Source organism: Megascapheus bottae, chromosome 5, assembly GCF_031878675.1.
Source record: "Megascapheus bottae isolate mThoBot1 chromosome 5, mThoBot2.hap1, whole genome shotgun sequence".
NCBI lineage: Eukaryota > Metazoa > Chordata > Mammalia > Rodentia > Geomyidae > Megascapheus > Megascapheus bottae.
Genome location: NC_143513.1, coordinates 33,687,671 through 33,700,553, shown reverse-complemented (window position 1 = coordinate 33,700,553; position 12,883 = coordinate 33,687,671). Strand labels below are relative to the sequence as shown.

General features: G+C 34.0%; 1 protein-coding gene across 2 annotated transcripts in view; it reads right to left on the bottom strand.

The window, feature by feature from the left end:
• Sema3a (semaphorin 3A) overlaps positions 1 to 12,883 on the bottom strand; it is a 415,318-nt gene that overhangs the window by 208,000 nt on the left and 194,435 nt on the right. The window lies entirely within an intron of this gene.

The window sequence follows — 12,883 nt, the reverse complement described above, 5'->3', positions numbered from 1 at the left end:
AGAGAGAGAGAGAGAGAGAAACCCGTGAACAGAGCGGACTTTTCCTGCACACATGTAGGGAGAGATGACACAGGATCCCACAGGCCACAGGCAGGTTTCCCCAACACTCACTAGACCGGCTGACAATGGGAGAGCAGGCAGCTCAACCCACTCCCCTTCTCTCCTGTCACACAACATATGCAAAAAACATCTCCTAGAGATTAGAGCCGGGAGCAGAACACTCCAGCCTGACTATGAAAGGCATGGAGCTATAAATTTACTTCCCAAGGCAAGCGTTGTTTTATAGCTAATTTTTTTTTTTTTTTAGGAAGGATTGCAATTTTGGTGAAAAAAAAAAAACCTGAATTCTGCTACCTACGTAATTTACAATCCGTGTGAGAGAGAGAGAGAGAGAGAGAGAGAGAGAGAGAGAGAGAGAGAGAGAGAGAGAGAGAGAGAGAGAGAGAGAGAGAGAGAGAAAGAGAGAAAGAGAGAGAGAGAGAGAGAGAGAGAGAGAGAGTAGTATCTTCTCATCAGTATAACTTTAACCACTGAATGTTTTAAAGCCTCGTTAGTAGAGATCACCCCCTCCTCCCAACCCCCTTAGGCTCAACCACTGGCTTTCCCCTGCCTCACTGCAATCTCAGTGAAGAAATTCCTAGTAAAGCCCATTTCAACAATCAGTTCAAGACAAATATAGGTCCACTGAGGATTATAAATTACAACAGGGGACTCTCAAAAGGATACTCAGAATTTAAAAACATCTATGGTTTTCCAGCTTCTGGAATGCTCTGGCTTACGTTTTTAATGCACCACATCTCGTTAATTAAAGCCACTTCCCTAGTTTTGGTTTAAAGGGCAGAGGAAGATGACAAAGTTCACAAAAGTCCCTGCTGAGTGTCAAAGACCAGCATCAAAAAAAGAAAGAAAGAAACACAGACTATTTCCCATGTCTTCACGAGCTAGTATATAATGATTACTAAATTTTCTGTGGAACACATGCAAGTTTGCATACTTTTATACAAACACCATTAGTTCCTTTCAAAGTAGACTTGTGTCTGTGGTGTCTATATTGTCTCTTATTTTTTCCTCTATTCTTCCCCAGAGCTGATATTATTATTACTATAATACCAATTGGGGGGAGGAGTTGTATAAAACATAGCAAGAAAGAATTTTCCTTTCTTTCTCTGCCCCACCCTTCTCCCCCCTCCCCCACTGAAATATAGAAGAGATAATTTCACTTCATATATGGACATTTCTTGACAGAAAAGAGAAGCTGAGTCTCAGCCACACAATTAAAAACAAAACAAAAAAAAATCAAAAAACAAAAAACAAAGTACTTACCAGAACTAGTTTCAACTTCTAATTTAAAAAACCAAACCAAACCAAATAAACAAACAATCAAAAATCCTGAGTCTCTGCAGCCTTCATTTCTTAAAGTGTACAGACCAATTGGGTTTACAATATTCTCTTTCTCTCTTCCTCTCTCTCTCTCTCTCTCTCTCTCTCTCTCTCTCTCTCTCTCTCTCTCTCTCTCTTTTTCTCTCTTTCCTATTTGTTTATGTGTCTGTAGGTTGAGTGGGAGGAACTACAGGGAAAGAGTGGGAGAAAGGGGAGAAGAGTCTTTATTTCACTAGATTGATTTGTCAAGCAGATCTTATTGTATCTGTCAGTTTCTGCAAGTCTATTGATCAGTTAGTATTGTTAACAAAATAAATCCAAAAATACTGTTGATCTTACTGATTCCCACTCTTGTTATCCTGTGCACTTTTCATGCTCTGGGCAATGGATTAAGACTGCTCAGGACAAGAGGCTTGTCTGTCTTCCATGGATTACGCTCTATAGATACTTATTCTGTAGAGGAATTCATGTCACTCCAGGATTATTTAGAGCATCCAGCTAATGAATTATCTTTTTGAAACATCACCTATTATTGTTTAAGACCTTTAAATAGTTCACCATTTTCATTAACTTTAAATGCCTTAATGCATTTATAACTGTACTTCTCAATACTTAGAATAGAAGAATGAGCTTATTTTTATCAAACCTAAGCAGGACTAGCAATCTCACAATTCCATCAGTTCCACTTGGGTTCTAATATTGATTTTATTTTTATATTCCAGGAAAAAAAGTTGAAAGTAAATTCATACAAAATATAGCCATAATTGCAGACTCCATAAGAAAAGAAAGGCTCAATACAAATTTTTTGAACTGAAAAATCGAAGTTATCTTATTTTGTATAACAAATAATTTAGTGTTGATGCTTGGAATTAGATAGCACAACCACCTCTATATTTTTAAACACAAATATTTTGAAAAAATGAGTATATTATTAGAGCTTGGTTGTTCCCTAATCCTCTACATTTTTATTATTTTTGTATTTTTCCCAAAGGCTTGAAGCCCAAATAATTATATCTGTTTTCTAAAATTTTGTCTTAATTTTCCAAAGCAAGATTAATAAACTTAAAGACAGAATAAGTGTCATAGGTTAATTCTAAGTAGTTAGTTCACACATATTAATTGTTATTAAAAATGGAGAAAAGAAGAAAAAAAACCTGTATATTTGAAAAGGCCAGAAACAGTATCTTCACCATTCTGTAAACAATCTTAATTGTACATGAAGTAATTTGTTCCTTGTAACCATTTAATTTTCAATTATTTGCTAATGCATGTCTTACATGACAATTAAGACTACCTGTGCTAGAGCCCCCTATGTCTCCTAACATTTCATGTTTTCAACTATTAATTATCCCTGCCACAGTTTCCAATTTGAACAAATGTTTAATACAGTGATGCTGGTGTATACATTTTTGTCAAATAAAGCAGGCACTTTAAAATTTACACTTCTCTACAATGTCATGAATTACTAAGAATGAAAACTTTCTGGATGCTGTACTTGCAATTCCAGAGAAACAGCATTTCTAACTTCACAAAGGATGAGTAACTCTTAACTCACTCAAAAAAGATCTGTATCATCAGAGCTGACATATGTCACAGTATTTCTCCATTTCCTTTCCTGGATGAAAGAATGGAGATATATGTATATACCTGTATAATGTGTGCATATGTATGCATACATGTATATTTATATACATACATTTGTTAGTATGAAAGATTTTGAAGGGAAAATATTATGTATTGTAATTTAAAAGAAGAAATTGTTCTAATTGGTGAGATGACATTCCAATTACTAAGTTATAAATATCTGAAGTCAATCTGAGTGGCAGGTAAAGACATCTGCTGTGTATGTACGTGAAAGTATATAAAGCGAGTGTATTTTTAGTGTATTTGAAAGATAACACATATAAAATGTACTCAAAGTTATGGTAAATGTGATTAAATAAGTTCACTTCTTCTCCAACCCTCATTGTATTGTGATTAGAGGAAGTAATTCCCCAGAAGCTTCTGTGGCCCACAGCAGGAGATGACCTTTTTAAGGGAGATTATTCAGTTAGGAATTTCAGAGTACCGTAGTGAATCAATTCTCCTAAAAGACATGACCAAGAATGTAATAATCTCTACAGATAAATGTTAGGTTATTTTTTTCCAAGGTGATTTTTGATTTTTGATATCTCAAAGAGAGTTACAGGAGTAAAAAAGTTTTTCGGAGATCAGAACAAACCTTTTTAAGTAAGAGAACTATATATATATTTGGTATACTATTCTTTGTTCTATTCAAGAGTGATAAGTAAGTGTAAGAACTACTGTAGCAAGAATGGGAACTGGGGGTTAAAAACAATGTTTCAGAAATGCAGTGATACTTTGCATAATCTGACACCGTGAATGCTTTTAGTATAAGCAACCTGTGAAAGTCTGAACTGAGAGAAAAAATGGGTAAAATGAAAAGAGAATTCCACGTGTATAAAATCATTAACCCCTCCCTTCCCAGTTCATTCCCTCAGGAATAGCAATTCATAAAGCAACTTTGTCTGTCCTCTTTGATTTTTTTTTTTTTTTTTTGCCAGTCCAGGGCTAGAACTCAGGGCCTGAGCACTGCCCTTGACTTTCTCAAGGCTAGAACTCTACCATTTGAGCCTCAGCACGACTTCCGGCTTTTTTTTCTATGTATATGGTACTGAGGAATCAAACCTGGGTCTTCCTGCATACTAGGCAAGCACTCTACCACTAGGCCAAACTCCCGGCTCTCCTCATTGATTTTTGTAACACTTCTGGTGGGAAAATGCTTGCTTTTCAAATAAATTGAAATAATAAATATTACATCAATGCAAAAGAAAACTGGAAACTGACCAAAGTATCACATTACTTGTGACTGAAAATTTTAAGAGAAATGAAATTAAGTAAGACTACCGGAAGTTAAAATTGTTTTAATTGTGAACTGTCTTTTCTTGAGAGGTTGGTTAGTTCAGCTAGGAGGAATATTTTGCTTAGGTAAGTGCACTGGAGTTGGGAATGGAAGACAATGACTGGAGAATGTCAGTTCAGGTTCATATCCCAGGATGCAAAAAGTGACTAAAATCTAGACTTGGATACATGATTAATCACTTCTATTGTGAACACACTCTTTTGTAATGTAGCTTCTTAAATCTATCGTATATAACAATGTTTTAATTGCTTATAAGTCTCATATTGTGGTAGCTTGTTTCTCTGTTCAATGAGTTTGTCACTATCTTGGTTTCCTTATTAGATTAGCTGGTAAGGGACTGCTATGTGCTCGAGTATGAGGACATTTTACAAACAACAAAACACTGACAATACCTGCCTTGTTTGTAAGTGACTGTCTCCACCTCAACCTAAAATGAACAAGAAAGTTTTCAAGTGAGACAAAAATCCCATTGTTCATGCAGATGAGAGCAGTGAGGAGGAAGGCAAAGCAGCTGTGGAATACAAATGAAACCCTCAGGTTGGCTGCCCTGTGTTCCAGGATGGGAACTTATTAGGTATTTGCATTCAGTAAAGGCATCTCACACACCTTCTTGATGGGTATACAAACAAGCAAATCTATTCTAAATAAACAAAGTGAAGAAACTGGCAATATCCTATGAAGGAGCACTTTGTGTCAGACTCAAAGACAGGCATGGGTTTCCCTTAGTTAATCACAGAGAAAATATTATACCTCTAATCGAAGGGCACTGGTGGTATAGTGGAGAGCAATAGCTACCTTCCAATCTAAGTGTGTCTTTACCTTCTCTATATTCTAGGAAGAGACTTAAAAATGCTTTTTATTGTTTTTAGACCGGATTGCAATAAGAAACAGGGATGTTAATGACTAGAACTACAGCTCCTTAAAAGGGTTTTTATATTGATAATGCAATTGGGGCTAGAGATTCAGAATGCACAGTATGTTCTGCTTGACAAGGGTACAAATTTCATCAAAGGTCAAGAGCTAGAAGAAAAAAGAAAAAAAAAAACTTCAATTATCCTTCCCCATTCTATATTTTCTCAAGCATAAAACACATCATTTGAACAAATCTTCAACATCGCCTTCCCCACTTTCTTTTGTGGTATGGGTGCAGAATTATATTACAGATTTGGTTTCACTGTCTTGGCTATAAAGCAGCTGTCACCTTATGGGAGAGATTAGGACATACCTTGTTTATTAGTTAACAATATATTTTATCACTGACAATGATTTGTGGAGAAAATGAAATTTTCCATTTTTTCCTTAGGGCATATCCATAGAATTAATCGCTTTGAAAAATCAGTCAACATCAATTCATTTTCTTTTCCCTGTTTTATCAAAGAGAAATAACATTGAGGATGTCAAGCTTTGCATCTTGAATTACAGAAGTGAATTGGAAAGGTTTAAGTTGAGGACATAAATGACAATGTGGCTCTTCCAGGTTTTATTTTTCTAAAAACTAATACATGTATTTACTGACTTAAAGAAACTGCCAGCAGTTAATTGAGCTTTGTAATCCTGTATTTTGTAGAACAGCAGGAATGCCAATTATAATACTACAAATATACCCTGAATATTCAATTGTATTATCTCAGCTAACACTGTAAATGAATTGATATAATGTGCTAACCAATATAAAATTATCTAGTTTACTTATAATTTAAGTGATAAATATATTTTTTCACTGCATAAGTTTGTAGAAGTGATATAGTATATATTTTACTACAATAGTGCAACATGGTAACTATACTGAATAATAACATAGATATCAAGTGAAGGCAACAAAAAATACATACATTTATTCATTAAATTTTCATACTATAAAGTCTACTTAAAACTTTATATTGTACTTGGTTGATGTAGTAAGCTTTTCTACAATTAAGTATTAATAAGAACAGTTACTTTTATGTTCTCATGTTCTAAAATAATCTCTGTAAATTTAAAGATGCTGTGAATGTATTTTAATTCCATTGAGTCAAAGAGACAAGAACTTAGATAAGTAAAACTCAGTTGAACAAATCAAACTAGATGCTTGGGTTATCTCTTGAACTGTCGTGTAGGTTTATAAAGGTGTAGTGCCCAGGATATTTAATTTGATTTCAGCAACACAAAATTAATGCTCTCATTTTACTCAAATCTAATAATCTATTGAAACATTTCATATATAACCCTTGTTTTACTGCTTCACTTGTATCCATTCATACAACAACATTTCAAGATTTTTGTTTGTTTTGTTTTATAACTTATAAAACAAGTTATTGCTGGAGGCCAGTGGCTATTGTCTATAATCCTAGGAACTCAGGAGGCTGAGATCTGATGAAGATCATAATTCTAAAACAGCCCAGATAGGAAAGACCATGAGATTCTTATCTTCAACTAACCACTGAAAAGCTCTCAGTGGAGGTGTAAATCAAATGGTAGAACTTTAGCACAACAGCTCAGAGACAGTACCCAGGCACTAAGTTCAAACCCCAGATCTGGCATACACACACACACACACACACACACACACACACACACACACACAAACACACATACACACACACACACACACACACACAAATATAAACTGACAATAAATGAAAAACAAGTTATAGATTTAGAGTTTAGTGATATACATTCCAAACCATGAAATTGCCAATTTATCTTTTTGTTTTTCTACCACAAGTCATGTAGGGCATTTATAAATCTTTATATATATGTATATATATATACACACATATATATATATAGTGAATGTTAGGTTGAATAACTTTTATACATCACTACTGCAATATTCTTTTCATCTCTTTCTGTATTGATTTTAATTTTATCTAGTAATGTATTCTCCTGTATCAAGGAAGACTTTACCTGATGACAAATTGTTCATATATTTTGTTGGATTAATCATGACAGTGAGCTATTACTTTCTACCACACCAATCTGCTTATATCAAGATTTTACATTAGGGACTCTAAGGACTTAGGATATAATTATGCATTCTGTCTCTTTCTCTCTCTCCTCTCTTTTTTCTTCTATTTCTATGCTTGTGTGTTTAATGCATTCTTGCATAATTTTTCACAATACTTTTAACACATTCTGAATCTCCTTCCCCATGTTTTTAATAGTACTTGGGATAGAAAGACAGATAGGCAGATAGATGGATAGATAGATAATAACTCATTACTTTAATCATTTTTCTAAGTAAGTTACAATTTCAAAAAGAACAAAATCTATTTTCTCTATTTTATAGTGTGCAACATAATTTTTGGCTGAGAGGAAAACTTAACCTATTCATGAATGAGTTAAAGAATAAGGAAAAATTATGTTTGTTATGGAAAATATTGTACCTCAGAATCCTCCCAAATCTATTGAGTTGCTTGGTATATAAATTCTCCTTGACAAAGATAATTACACTAATTTCCATGTTCTTGTGTTAAGTATGCATCAAAATACATATTAAAGAAATTTCTATTCCCTTAAAATACAACAAAAGTAGCCTTATTATAGTTCATAAACGTATGTTTGCTCTATCCAAGTACTTCTTAGAAAATTCAGTTTTTCTTTAATTAGTTTTGTATAACTAAATTTCTTTTGAAATGGAAGAATTCCCTTGTATTTACTATACTTTCTAAAGTATTAAAACATGTTATTAATAAAAAGGTTAATTATAATGAATATTGGAAGATTTCTAAATGTATAGTGTTTCCAAATGGTAATCAATTATACTTTTCTATTTTAAAAATTAAGAATGGTGGTTGCACACTTTTTGAAACAAAGTACAATTTGTAAAAATGACTGCATTCTAAGATGTAAGATGTTTAGGTTTAAATCACAGCATCCTAATTGTCACAGGGTGACATAAATTTAAATTTCCTTGTCAAGAAATGCACTCAATTCTCTCTCCCATCTCAGCTGTCAAATCAGATATATGTTATCATTGCCAAATACAGGAACTTCCAAGGACCAAAGCTCCTAGGTAACTCAGCTTCCAAATATGTACAGTCTGAACAAAACCACAGCCTGTAGCCAAACATCTGAACATTAGAACTAACCATGTAGGTAAGGGGCAATGTAGATAGTGGAAAGAAAAATGCAGATCTTAGGAAGATTTTGTTCTAGGGATACCATTTCTGAGGGAAAGAAAACAATTTGCAGAGAACCATTACAAACATGAAGTTGGGGCTTAAAATTGACGTGAAAAGAAAGGAATGGTAAAGTTGCTATTAGTTTTGCAGCTTGGAAAGCTGTCTCTTAATAATTGCATTTGAGATGACAAGTACCCCAAAATAACATTCTCTAGTACAGTCAATTTGAGCATAAAATGTAACATTATCTAATTTGAAGCATGAAGAGAAGAGAGGGTAGTAAGCATCATAAAAATCCATGACTTAGACTACCAGGCATGAAGCTGGCTTGTTAATGAGCGCTGACCAGCAGACAGCTGCAAAGGAAGGGAGATCAGCTTTATGCCACTTAACCAGTTGCTGGTGACTCACTTGGCCAGATGTGGATTGGGATTCTCCACCCCTCACCTCTTGCGTCTATGCTAGAAGCAATGGCATCTTTTCTGGTAAATCAGGCCTTAAATTACATGAAGATCCATTACTGGTACTAAATCCTCCGCATGTGGGTGGGTTTTAATAACCTGGGGTATAAGCTTCATGCATTAGTATTTATGTTTCAGAGCAAATTATTTCTCCAGATAGAAGTGTCATACTTAACTTTAGGAAGCAGAGATGTTAAGGTCAGCAGGTGAAACACCTGTACAATTATTATGGGAATATCTCCTGCCACTATTTATATTTTAAGTCATTACATATCATAGGTCAACAGGACGCTTTACTGTGTTAACAATTCAACAAGTTTCGTTTCATGCTGTTTTCAGATCACAAGGGAATCCTGATTGGCTGGTAAATAAGTTAATTTCACATCTTGATGGAATGTGTGCTGTAATAGTTTCAACAGGAATGGTTTCCCTTTATATTTAACATCATCATATAACTATGTGCTGAAATTGCCTGACAATGATTAATATATGATTGCTAGCTTCTTACATATGTGAATAGACAGGTACAAATGTCCTTGGGCTTCCTAAGAAATTTTGTTATCGATATCTTAATTTCCTATCAATACATTACTGTTGATTCATATTTATTTCTCATAATGGTTATTGGAAATCCTGTAACAGCAAATGTATGAAGATAGGAGTGATATAATATGTGTAGAATGATCGTTTTCATTCATATGACTGAGTCTACAACAAAACTTTCTAACCATAGATGAATAGTGGACTTACATAGATCTTAAAGAAGGAATCATGTTTTATAAACCATAGTCCATAGTATTGTGCTCCTTTAAACATAGTGTGTTTTGAATGCATTCAAAAGCATTTTGAAATGTGAATTCAATAAATTTAGAAAGCCACTTAGTTTCTCTCTAAATTGAATCTATCAGAAAGGGGTTCAAATGTCACTAATTATTTTATAGAAATAGTCATGTCGTAGCTTTAGACAAACATAAGCTTTAGTCTGCTGTAAGAGTGAAGTGCCAGGATGAAAATAAAGCCCCTTTTGCTGAATTCAAGATGATTGAGTTACATTTAACAAGATGCAGGACATGGCACTTAGCTATCAAACAGTGGTGGGCTGTTTGCCACCCCAGAAGCAAGATCGAGTTTCTCCTGCCTCATTCAATTGCAGAAAACTTTCATAAAAATTACATGATTGACACCATGGCATTCTTCCCACTCTGATTTACTTAAATGGTAATATCTCCACAATAGATGTACAGTTTCAAAGTATTTTTTAAACAAGAAAAATAAACATTAATCTTTGGGCAAATTTTTAAGAACTCATTTTATATTGTAGAAATTTAGATGACTTTATGACCGGAAGTTTGGTCTAGAGTGCCTGATTAGCATGCACGAAGAACCAGGTTCAATTCCTTGGTACTACATACATAGAAAAATAGAAGCCAATAGCAGTCTGTAGCTCAAAGGTAGCGCTCTAGCCTTGAGAAAGCTCAAGGACAATGCTCAGGCCCTGAGTTCACACTCCAGGATTGGCACACAAAAAAAATTTAAAAAAAAAAAGAAATTAAGATGAACTTTTATTTACTCTATAGTTTGCCCTGGTTGTTGTTGCTTCTGTGTTTTCTCTGTTTTCAGTCAATAGGTTTGAAAAACTTTATGCAAAACTTTTATTTTCAACTTTAAAAAGTAATGACTTGGGGCCGGGAGTTTGGTCTAGTGGTTAAAGTGCTTGCCTAGCATGCATGAAGACCCGGGTTCGATCCCTTGGTACCACATATATAGAAAAGCCGGAAGTGGTGCTGAGGTTCAAGTGGTAGAGCTCTAGCCTTGAGAAAGTCCAAGGACAGGGCTCAGGCCCTGAGCTCAAGCCCAGACTGGCAGAAAAAAAAAAAAAAAGAAAAGAAAAAAAGTAATGACTTGATTCAGTCAAATCCAATGGGAAAGACGTACTTTTCTTTGTTTAACATAGTGAATATTGGACTACAGTGCACACCTCATTTGCATCTCCTCCTGTCTTTCATTTGTTTACCTCTTTCTCTTTACTCAACTTTCTGCTTATCTTTCAAAATCTCTTGTCCTAAATGTAGAGACCCCCCCAAATGCATTATGTGCTATGAGTTTAAATCTATTTAGCCATAAATTATGTTGAATATCTATCTACCTATCTATCTATAGAATATATAACTATATAGGATGTAAATATTTAATATCATATATTCATTCTATACATTGAATATAAATATATATGTATTCAATAAAATGCATAGTTCATGCATATTTTTCTTTGTACCACTGCTTTACTGACATTAGTGATGAATCTCATATGTACTGTATCCTCTTGCAACTCCTTTCAAACAATGGTCCTCAATAATTTTCTAAGAAAGACTTCCTAACTATTGTCATGGCTCCTGGGCAATGCTATATTTGGATAGCAGTAGGTTACAAAACCCACCACCAATACTGTTTCCAGAAAGTTCTATCCAGTTTTCTAAAGCTGATTCCAAGGGGATTCAAAGTAGTCTGTGTATTCCTGTACCTATTAAGACTGAGTTAAAAGACAAATTGCCACATTTACAAAAGTTAATATCCATTTGCTTGCTTTTAATAAAAAGTTTCAAATAACAATTTGGCTTAAAACTCTTGAAAACTATGCTATGGTCTGTGTAGAAAAGTATTTTGTAGTATGGTAATGAAATGCCCTTAAATAGCTAACTTGTATTAAGTATAGATTTGACATAAATTTCATATTTTCCAGGCCTAGGAGTTAATAGCTAAAAATCAACTTCTATAAATTGTAAATAAATGTAAATAAGTGTGGGAAAATGTGTCTTCCAGTTCCTAGGGGATCAATGGGGCTGTGCAATGGATATGGGTTTCTTTTCAAATGCTCTTCAGGGCTTGGAGAGAATTAAGCTGTGTATGCAACAAAGACCTTAAAACACTGAGGCTGTAAGGAGAGTGCACATATGTGGATGCATCTTGATTTTCCATACCTTAAATATGTATGTATTTTTGCATATTTATACACACTTATGTGCTTTTGTATATGCAAATACTTGCTGACCTATGGATTCTTTATATAAACACATATGTATACATCAACTATTATTCAAAAGTAATTATTTAACTTTTATATCATGAACCATATGAAAATTATAAGAACTCAAAGACAAACATTCCCTATTATCAAGGAATTTTAGCAGTACACAGAAACAAATTTCTAGATGAAATTTAACTGTACATTGTTGCATGTGACATGTAGCTATCTATGTAAAAGGATATGTACTCTTGTCTTTTAAAACTCTTTAGCTACACTGAGGTAGTTTTCAGTACTGGGCCACAAAATATTTCTCCTCCTCTTGAATAATACAAATTCACATGTGATTTTTGGAATCTTAAGTAGAAGTGGAATACTTGGCATTGACTCATTTCCTTGTTCTGAAGAATTACTCTCAGATTTCAGACATGGAAAAGGTGATAAAGGCTATTTTCAGAAATCATACTCTCAGGCCATAGAAAACCGAAGGGTTCCGATTTCTGCATTTTAAATGAGTGTAAAGGTAAATACGATCAGCTGAGTCTTATTACAAGGAACGGATACTATGTATTTTAATGCTCTAATAGTTTGTGGCTTTACAATGAGAGGGACATTTACATCTTGATTCAATTTCAACTATCAAGTAAAAGTTTCTTTTTTATTCCTATTTTCATTTCATTTTTTTCTTCTGAATGTTTAATTCCCATATACTAGAAATGAAATCATTTTTCAGACTTCTATTTTATTACATATTCCTAGATGGAATCTGGGAAAAAAGTTACAAAATAGCAAAGAATGTTACATAACATCTTCATAGGGATTCTATGAATTTCAGAAATGAATCATCTATATTCTTTAATAGTCTAAGTGGAAAGAGTAAGACCAAAAAGTTTCTACTATGTAATGACTCCACATTGTGGGCTGTGTGTGTACATATACTTGTGTTTATGCAGGCTCAGGTTTAACCCACATGCCTTGGATTACACTGTTAAAC